Source organism: Panthera pardus, unplaced genomic scaffold (genome assembly GCF_024362965.1).
Source record: "Panthera pardus isolate Hobbes unplaced genomic scaffold, ASM2436296v1 HiC_scaffold_2, whole genome shotgun sequence".
NCBI classification, from domain to species: Eukaryota; Metazoa; Chordata; class Mammalia; order Carnivora; family Felidae; genus Panthera; species Panthera pardus.
The window spans coordinates 91,042,169-91,052,635 of record NW_026526765.1 but is presented as its reverse complement, the minus strand read 5'-3'; the positions used below and the strand labels follow the sequence as shown (position 1 = coordinate 91,052,635).

Genomic DNA, 10,467 nt, shown 5'->3' with positions numbered 1-10,467 from the left:
ACAAATACTGTTATTCTTAACAATTTAAATGGATTATCACAAATTCACTTCAATTTTATTGTTATGGTTATGAAATAAATTATTGGGGTCTACCTAAAATAGATATAACCTTTCTCTCACTGACACTAAAGTGAATCACTTGTAATTATCCTACAATGATTACTTCTATAATGTATTGCAACAATTCCAGAAAAGTGACAAAAAGAACCCACGAATTTAAAACATTCCATAAACTTTTATGCATAAAACATCCACTAATTTTGAAAATTATGTAGAAAAAGGTAAACTGGACAAAACTTATAGGACACAGGCAAGCATATGGTTAAAATAAATCGTATATCCAGCCCTACGATTTTTATTATGCAAAAATATATGTTTTATAGTACAACAAAATATATAGGCAGTTGGGGCAGGGGGATAATTTCCTTACCAGCATTGTTTTCCTTTTCCCATTCTTCTTTTTCTCTCAAATTTTTATAGCACCAAATAATAATAATAACATTAGAAGTTGACGTATTAGCCCGTAACCTTAAATTAGCAATCACTTGATTGCTAATCACAGTTTTTTTTCCTGCATGCACCTAAATTTCATGTAAATTTCATGTAGCTGAAATATTGTATCTCCCATTTTTATTGTATCATAAGCCATGTCATTAGACCAGATGACTGAAAGAATGATAATGCTTTTAGTTTGGAGGCAATGCAATGAATCACCAGGAAACTGGTGGCAGATGTATCTTTCCAAGAAATAACGATGCAGGGCCAAAGAATACAAAAACTTTTGTACCGAAGTGAAGTAAGTTGAGGAAATTCAAACTGGGGCACTTTAAATGATCTCGGTCATCTTGTTAGACCTGTGCCAAGGGAATTACTCATTTAAGGAACATCATTCCTTTAAGGTTATTTACTCACATTACGTCCATTGCACACTAATAGGGGATGGAAGAAACAAAACATGTATATGACTCAAGTTTTCTTTCTTCTTTTCTTTTCTTTGCTTTTTTTAGTAGATTATATTCTCTTGCTGAGGCAGCAAAATACATACTATGCACAGACAAAAATAGCATATCATATTTTTGACAGATGTGTTATCTGGTTACCTGAAATCAAATTCTGATGCTAAAACTTAGTAAATAAATTATATTAGAAAATACATGTTTTTCTGGTGGCCAGTTTTATTATCTGAACAATGGAATAATAAGTTTTCTATAACTTAATGCCTTATCTAAATCTTCTGAAGAATTCCATAGGAGTACGTCTAATTATTATTCTCATTCCTACAGATAACAAACTAAGAACCAGAGAGAGGATGAAAAATATGCCAAAAGTTACATGGTTTATAAGCTGGGGTTGGAATAATACCTGTATATTTCTAAGACCCACACTCTTATCTTCTACATTATGTTCCCTTTGACTATTCTCTTTGACTACTTGCCTCAGGGTCAGATGCAATAAATGAAATCACTTTATAAATAGTAAATTTTTTATAATGTTCGTTATTATTATAACTTTCTACATACTCTTAATGGATACTATTTGAAAGGCTTACATGATACTTTTATTAAACTAGCATTTCAAAATTTAAACCGCCATAACATTACTGGAGTCATGGTTTCACTTTTTTGGTCAGGTTTTTAGAAATGTTTTATTAGAGATAGCTTCAGTATTATAGACATGGCTCTATAAAAACTTTAGGTCCTTTTTTTCTCACACTGTTCCAGATAAATTCTAATATCAAAAATATGAGTATCATGATTTTCTTTCACACATATTGCCAGAATATTTTCCAAAATAGCTGCAAAAATTTACAACATCACCTCCTATGTTTAAATGTGCTAGCTTCATCACATTCTCATCAACATTACATACTACATAATTTTTAATACATTTTTAAAATAAGATTTATATTCTAAGATTGTTTTGTTTTAATTTCTTTCACTATTACATGCATATTTAACTATATTATATGTTTGTGGTACGTTTTGTTAAGTCATACTCACACAAATATATTTGTTCTTTATTCATTATAAATATTAATTTTCTCATACTTGAGGTTAACATATTGGATGATAGTTGTTTCTTTTATTTCATTCTTTTCCACTCTGCAAAAAAAAAAAAAAAAATTAAAGTTGTTATCTGAAGCTGCCAAAATAGGTGGAAACTAGTCTAAGTACTTTTGGGTCACTGTGTGTATGATTTAGTACATGGACTCATTTTAATCATATATCCCAATATATAATTAGGCAAGAAGCTGTGAGGACTCAATTCACACGTGAGATAATATCCGTGCCCAAGCCACAAAGAGTTGAAATGACTGAAATGTCAATTTACCTATGTCTAAATAACTTGTTTTTATGCACAGTGAGATTCCCATTAAATCCTTTTCCTAAAAGAAGTTAGATTTCGGCACAACAATTTCCTGCTGCTTTTTCATATGGCTCACTTTCCTCTATCATTATATTTGAAACTGCATCATTACTGTTGCAGAACATGAACTTATGATATGTGATGATGCTTTGAGGTAGAAGCACCACAAATGAGAGTTGAAAGTCGTAATACTTCCTTATCCTTGTCTTCAGTTTGGGGATTGAATACATTCTTTCTCTTTTCCCCTCTGTTTGTGTGTGGCTATAAAAGACCTTTGTGGTTTCGGCTTGGATCTTTATTTTTTCCCCCAATATAATTGAAAATACTATATTTTCATTTCTATTTCATTTCCAAGGCTTCTCTGTGCTGTAAAAATTCAGGGTTAAATTTTAGGTTGTATAAAGAACTTTTTCATAGACAACAGAATGAAATAATATAAGTATTTTACATGACAAACAGTCAGCAATTTCTTCATAGCTTTCCTGAGAGGAAGGAGCATTTCCATAAAGGGAGAAATACTAGGGAAAATTTCAATAAAGGCCATATCAGAAAATAAAATTGATATCTATAATAAATCACCTTCTGTACTCCAGTGCCAAACAATGTCTTGACTAGACCTAGAAGGATTATTACCAGAGTGCTTTGGTGTATAATAATTTTGGTATTTTTTCCTCTATATATAGCTCTAAAATCTTACTAGTATTTGAAGTTGCACTCCATATTTTTCCTTCTGTAAAAGATATTGCAGTCTGGGATTTTTAAAAGTCAAATAAGGAAGATTTCATCTTCTTTGAATTTACAAAAATTGACCAAAAAATAACAATAAAATTATTAGCTATTTGGCATGAAAACAACTTTCATAGCAAGATTATATTTTTAAACTTCCATGTAACAGGTTAGTAGAAGTACAACTTTCTCATCTTACAGCTATTGGAACAGCTAACATATACTGAGTGGTTTCAAAGAAACATACTTACAATTAGCAATTAATACTACCTGGGTTTTTGTAACCTAATAAGGAGTGAAATCAGTTTTTATAAACTAAAGGAATTAAATTTAGACATATGTGAAGGACATTTAGACTAGATTGTTACCAATTATAACATTATAATCTAAATCAATCTAGTAACAGATTATTCCACACTGCTATTACTAATATCATTTATAGATGTAAAAAAATGAAGCTTAAATAGACTAATTAATTTGGACAAGATCATAGGACTTGTAAGTGGCAGGTTAGAATTGAAATCCTGATCTGACTCCAGGACTCAGGCCCTTTTGGCTGCTAATTTTGTACCCAAGACTTCATTTGTCTATGTAAATTCCTTCTATGATCACAAAGGTGTTTCGTTCTTCATCTTTAACAATGTGTACCTAATCTTTTAGGTCATAGTACCCTTGTTATTTAACCAATGTAACAATAATAACAATGATATATCCACATAACTATTCATTAGAATCTGTGGTAAATGTTTTAAAGCAATTATTATTATTATTATTATTATTATTATTATTATTATTTTGGTACTAAAAGCTGCCTTATTGCTTACATTTTAAACAAAAGGTACCCAAGATTTAGAGAGGTGAAAGTCCCAGAACAATTTTACACAAGAGGAAATGTTAGAGCTGGGATGCAAATTTAGTTCAGGCTCTGCAAAGCCCAAGCAGGTCTTAACTACAGGGATATGGTTTTCCTCACCTTCTTCTCAGTTGCTTAGATGAGTCTCCTTTCTCAGTCTAATGATGTATGTTATCATTTCTGCAATCACAGTATATCCCGATACATGGCTTAAATTCTGTTTACAAGAGGCTATATTAAAGGGCTGTAAAAAGTATGAGTCAGGTCAGAGGCAGGCAGACCTGGGGTCAAATTCCATCTTCCACGTTAGCTAAATATTCACTAAAGGTAGAATAATTGGCTTGCCTAATTTCTTCATTTGTAAAAGGAAATAATAATGGTAATTAAATTCTGGGTTTGATTATTAACTAAGATAATACATACAAAATTCAAGGATAGTGACTGTGGTCTAGTAAGATTTGTATTATGATGCTTTATTTCTTTTCACCCCACATTTACTTCTCACATGAGTCTCTCCCTCTTTTCCAAGGACAGCAACTTCCATTCCTTAATTCAGACAATTGGCCTTGAGACTAATACAATTATAATAACCTAAATATATATTGGGTTACTTTGACTACTCGTATGGATACTGGACATATATGCTTCTTTTGGGAGTCAAACTAGTCTCTGTGTGTGTGTGTGTGTGTGTGTGTGTGTGTGCGTGCCTGTGTGTATATTCTTGTGCTTTGGAAGAATGTTGGCTGTTATATTAATTTTGTTTGAATATTAATTTTGTTTAACTGTCACAACAACTATCATTTACCAAGTGCTGATAAATTGCTAATCTCTGTGCTGAAAGTTTGTTCTTGGTTATTTGCTATTATCCTACATAAAACTTTGACAGGCAGGTACAATTATTATTCCCACTTTCTAGATGAAGAAATCTAAGCTTAGAAATGTTAAGTAATTCTTCTAAGGTCTCATAGCTCCTAGGTAATAGATCCCAGATTCAAATTGAGACCCTCTAAGACTTTATTTTTACTACTACAAAATACACATGCTCATTTGTACATCATGGTCTATTTAATTTTAGATTCTACACTTAAGCTTTTAGCCTTCAAATATTCTGGCAGTGTAGCTAGTGAGAAAATAGAGTCCTGATTATCCTGAACATTTAGGGTAACACTGACAAGGCCACTTTACCTATGAGAAGCATCAGAGGTCTTTCAGGTATTTATCACCTTTTCCTGATTTAAAAGAGAAGTGGCTAATTAAATTAACCACATTGCTTACCCTTGTCCAGTTTACTTGCTATAATTTAAAACTAGCCCATTTTGATAGCAAGACAAGCCACAGCCAAATCCATTTTCAAATAGTATTCTCTCGTTTGGCTAATTTTAACTATCTGATTCAATGAGAAAATTAAATACGTAATGTTTCCTTCTTAGAGGTTGAAAATATAATTAATATAGATATGGGTAAGTAAGAATTATTAAAGACACCTTAATGTATTCTCTTCATCTATCACTTGATATTTGCATGGGTCAGATAAGTGCACTGATGTTGACATTTCCACATTTTTTCCCAATCTTACACACATATTTCAGAAATTAAATTCATAATACTTGTATGGGAACTTCAATTGACATTAAAAAATTAATTCTCCAAGATGTTCTCTTTTTTTCAGGAGAGTTAGTAACTATTTTACCTTATTTAAATGAAAGTTACATGTCTGAAAGCATCACCAATATGAAGCAGAGTGAACTCCACTGATATTATAGGTCACCTACATAGACATTCAATTTTATGTGTGAAGGCTAAAGATGAGATAATTCATTCAAAGATGTATATTTGGAAAAGGGCCCAAGTGAGATGTCTACAAATTAAACATTTGGCAAAATTCCTTAGATAAATGGAAAAGGTCATTTTGAAAATTTCGTTTGGTGGATTTTAACAGCTGCACTATAAACTGTAATTGCAATTTAAACAACCTCTGATGCCACTCCAGAAAGATCTTAACCTTCTCAACCTGTCACCCCTCAATGCTTGCAAGTAAGACACAAATATAATTTTATGAGCTGCTGGAGAAATTTCCCAATTATTACTTGACTCCACAGTTATTGTTACATGTAACTGACACAAAAGTTAAACATGATCCATGATTCTGTGAAAAAAACACATAATACTTGAGTGTGTGATTCCAAATGTATTTATAGAAGAGTCAGAAAATAAACATATTTGATCATTAAAAAAATAATCTTTTCAGACTGATTCTGTATGGGTGGTTTGTTTGTTTGTTTATTTATTTTTAAATTTACATCCAAATTAGTTAGCATATAGTGAAACAATGATTTCAGGAGTAGATTCCTTAATGCCCCTTACCCATTTAGCCCATCTCCCCCTCCCACAACCCTTCCAACGACCCTCAGTTTGTTCTCCATATTTATGAGTCTTTTCTGTTTTGTCCCCCTCCCTGTTTTTATATTATTTTTGTTTCCCCTCCCTAATGTTCATGTTTTGTCTCTTAAAGTCCCCATTTGAGTGAAGTCATATGATTTTTGTCTTTATCTGATTGACTAATTTCACTTAGCATAATACCCTCTAGTTCCATCCACATAGTTGCAAATGGCAAGATTTCATTCTTTTTGATTATGGAGTAATACTCCATTGTATATATACACCACATTTTCTTTATCCATTCACCCACCTATGGACACAGAAAACACAAATAATCCTGTGAAGAAATGGGCAAAAGACATGAATAGACACTTCTCCAAGGAAGACATCCAGATGGCCAACTGACGCATGAAAAAATGCTCAACACCACTCATCATCAGGGAAATACAAATGAAAACCACAATGAGATACCACCTCACACCTGTCAGAATGGCTAACATTAACAACTCAGGCAACAACAGATGTTGGCGAGGATGCGAAGAAAGAGGATCTTTTTTGCATTGTTGGTGGCAATGCAAGCTGGTGCAGCCACTCTGGAAAACAGTATGGAGGTTCCTCAAAAAACTAAAAATAGAACTACCCTACGACCCAGCAATTACACTACTAGGCATTTATCCACGGGATACAGGTATGTTGTTTCAAAGGGACACATGCACCCCCATGTTTATAGCAGCACTATCAACAATGGTTGTTTTTTTAAAATTTTTTAATATTTATTTATTTTTAAGAATGAGAGAGGCAGAGCATGAGCAGGGGAGGGCAGAGAGAGAGGGAGACACAGAATCCAAAGCAGGTTCCAGGCTATGAGCTGTCAGCATGGAGCCCAACGTGGGGCTCGAACTCCCGGAATGTGAGATCATGACCTGAGCCAAAGTCAGACGCCTAACCGACTGAGCCACCCAGGTACCCCTATGGTTGGTGTTAAATACTCTGAAGATGGCAGTGTATATTTTCAGGATCGATTTAGCCTACCTGAAAACATTATATATTTCAACAATTTTATAGCAAGGTTATAACTTTTGGTAAAATAAAGTTTATAATATTATATTCATTTTTCATTGGGAAATTCAGACACATTCTTTTGGAAAGAACTTAATAAATCACATTCAAAACTGTGAAAGCCTTAATAAATAAAAATGATGAAGGGTGATTTTTAAAATATAGCACTAATGACATTTAAAATGTGTCAAAAGAAAATCATAGAAATAACAGAAACCTTTAAACAGCTATTGGATTACTCAGTGGGATAGGAGGATGTAGAAGTAGTAGGTCCTTACACCCTTATTTCACAATTTGGCTAATTTCAAATTTTTAAGTATCGTAATAATTTATACCATTATGGTCTCTTTTCTCCTATTCATTTCATGAAGTTATTTTCTCTTTCAAAAAACCTTGGTCATCAACAGATACCAGAGTGTGTGCCTACTGAAAAGATTTTTCTCAAAAGAAAAATAGTGTGGCAACACTTTCCACACTGAGTTTTCTGCTAATTTGAGGTATGTTCCATCTGCATTACTCTAGATAATTAGTGTGGAGCCTTGTGCTAAAACTCTTTCAGAAAATAACAAATACAAATGAATACCAAGGAAATTCAGCAAAAATTTTCTCTGTCATTAAGAAATAAATCATAACAAATCAACCTGTTATAAAACAAGAGTTTTTTGAGTCAGATATTAACACCTAATATAAAGTTGTCTTGTTCAGTGATTTAGATTTTTAAATGAATACTGCATATAATGAATCGAATGTTCAAAGAAATAGTTTTCTCTTCTAACTTGAAATTTCTAACATAAAAAATTAAACAGTGCCATGTATATTTCCTTATCTTTCATTTATCCTTGCCTTGTAATGTTTTCCTTAGAGTAGCATAAACAAATCAATGAAATTTTAGAGAAGACACTGAAAATCTCTACTGTATTATTATACACATTCAATAGTTATTTTTTAATTTCTTTTCAATGTTTATTCATGTTTGAGAGAGAGAGTGTGAGCGGGGGAGAGGCAGAGAGAGAGGGAGACCCAGCATCTGAAGTAGGCTCCAGGCTCTGCACTGTCAGCACAGAGCTGGATGCGGGGCTGGAACTCCAGAACCATGAGATCATGACCTGAGCCAATGTCAGATGCTTACCTAACTGAGCCACCCAGGCGTCCCTCATTATTTATTAATTTATAAATAAACTTAAAAAAAAACAACTAACATTTACCTTGAACTTTAGTGTTTTTATGTGCTTTCACATAAATTGTTACTTCATTTACATTATAATGGTAGTTTCACTAGTGATTCTTACCTTTAACATATGGGGAAACTAAGGCCTCAAAACATTTTAAGGAAATTTTCAATACTCAATATTCAATATTAGTGAAACGAATTTAGAACTCAAATCTTGATCATTGAACCTCATATATTGGTCTGTTTTATCATGCTGCTGAAGGGTGTTAGTATATGTCACTCCAAAATACGCCACTTTGGTATGAAGGTTATTTTGATCTAAAGGCACTTGCAAAACAGCAAGTACAAAACATTGGGCCTCCTCTTTCCTTCCTGAAGGCAGGAGAGGAAACTTCCACATGAAAGATGTCCTCTCTTTAACAGAGAAGAAGAATGTCCTAAGAGATGGGGAGCCCAGGCTGAGAAAATTCTGTACAGATATTGTCAAAAAACGACTTTTATCTTTCTTTAGTGTCCCCATATATTTTGGTTAATTTTCCACAATTGCTTCTCTTTGTTCAGCTTAATATATAAGCACTTAGGTTTTGCCACTTCTTTGAACTTTCACTTCCTTAATGAAGACTCCCGTGTCATGTAAAATCTATATTAAATAAATTTGTATGATTCTCGTTTGTTAGTCTTTTGTTACAGAGCCCCAGCTGAGACCTAACATGGGTAGAGGAAAGATTTTTTTCTCCCCTATACCACTCAAGACATTTTTAAGAAAACATTAATTATTTTCCCTGATTAGATCTCTATAGAAAACCAATAAAATGATAAATGGAGTTTAAACTGAACCAGAAATAGTTCTGTATATGGAAGAAGAATTTGGATAATTAAAGTTAATAAATTATGACAGGCAAAAATAAACACAAGCATATGCAATTAAACTAGTGCCACTGAGGACCATATCAGCTATCTGACAGAAATCGCATATGCATGTTATTTATGTAGATGGATAAAATGACAGCACAACATAAGAACTGTGTCACTCTAATCTCAAGTCTCATGAATACAATTATTCCTTAAAGGAAGAAATTATTTTAGTTTACGAAAGGATGAAAAAAATGACCCACAGAAAGATAGAGAAAGAAAGCCAAATATTCTTCCCAAGTCAAAATTCTCAGCTTGTGTAGGGACTTTAGTTTAATAGCAGTGCCTACTCTCTGGTGCACACTGAAGGGATGAGCCAAACCCTTAGAGATGTTACATTTTTGACATTTCATTAGCCATAGATCTTTCTTTTATTTTCAACAGAGCCAAGTTAAAGTTGCAGATCCCATGGCACAGGTGCCCTCCCTAGTCAAGTATCTTCTTTGTCAATAACACAACTTCTAGTTAGATGTGGTCTAGCAATTTCGTACGAGATATGGAGATTAAACCATGTATTTTTTAACCAAATTAGGTAAACATCAAAGGTTTTTGAAATTCATTTCAAGACAAGAGATTAGCTTATTCAGCCTCTCCCTGCCTATTACAGCTTCATGGGAGGCTTACCTGGTAGTACCATGGAACGTTCCTATAACTCAAAGTTCTATAAGCTTTTAGATACTCAGTGAGATGTGTTGACTTCATTCAGAGCTCCATAGGGTATACAACTATATATATTTTTAATACTTACCAGTGAGTGTGCAAAACAGGGCCCTTAGACACTAAGAGCCTGCCTGGGCCACTTCCAATTATTAAGGCTCCCCGGTAATTTGAAAGAAAACAAAGTGTAAAACCAGAGTCACAAAAAAATGTTAATATTTTACATTTGACTAGCTCAACCAAAAAACACACAAAATATAATGACTTAAATGTAACAACATTACATTTAAGGTTCTTTTTTGAATGTGAAATTTAGGCCAAATGTACTTTTTGGTTTCTCCAT

General features: G+C 33.0%; 2 long non-coding RNA genes across 3 annotated transcripts in view; both read right to left on the bottom strand.

Annotated features, from left to right (window-relative positions):
• Positions 1–319: 319 nt before the first annotated feature.
• Positions 320–5,363, bottom strand: LOC109274897 (uncharacterized). 2 transcript variants are annotated; one of them, XR_002083905.2, is made up of 3 exons: positions 5,132–5,363; positions 4,067–4,190; positions 320–2,102 (listed from the first exon to the last, which is right to left on the bottom strand). It is a non-coding gene; the product is annotated as an uncharacterized LOC109274897 (long non-coding RNA). The 2 variants fall into 2 exon arrangements; XR_008423961.1 differs by lacking the exon at positions 5,132–5,363 and having other exon boundaries at positions 4,067–5,101.
• A 4,818-nt stretch (positions 5,364–10,181) lies between these two features.
• The window catches only part of LOC128778287 (uncharacterized), a 29,645-nt gene continuing 29,359 nt past the window's right edge, over positions 10,182–10,467 (bottom strand). Inside the window, exon 6 of the long non-coding RNA XR_008423810.1 lies at positions 10,182–10,282. This is a non-coding gene — a long non-coding RNA (uncharacterized LOC128778287). The remainder of the gene's footprint in view (positions 10,283–10,467) is intronic.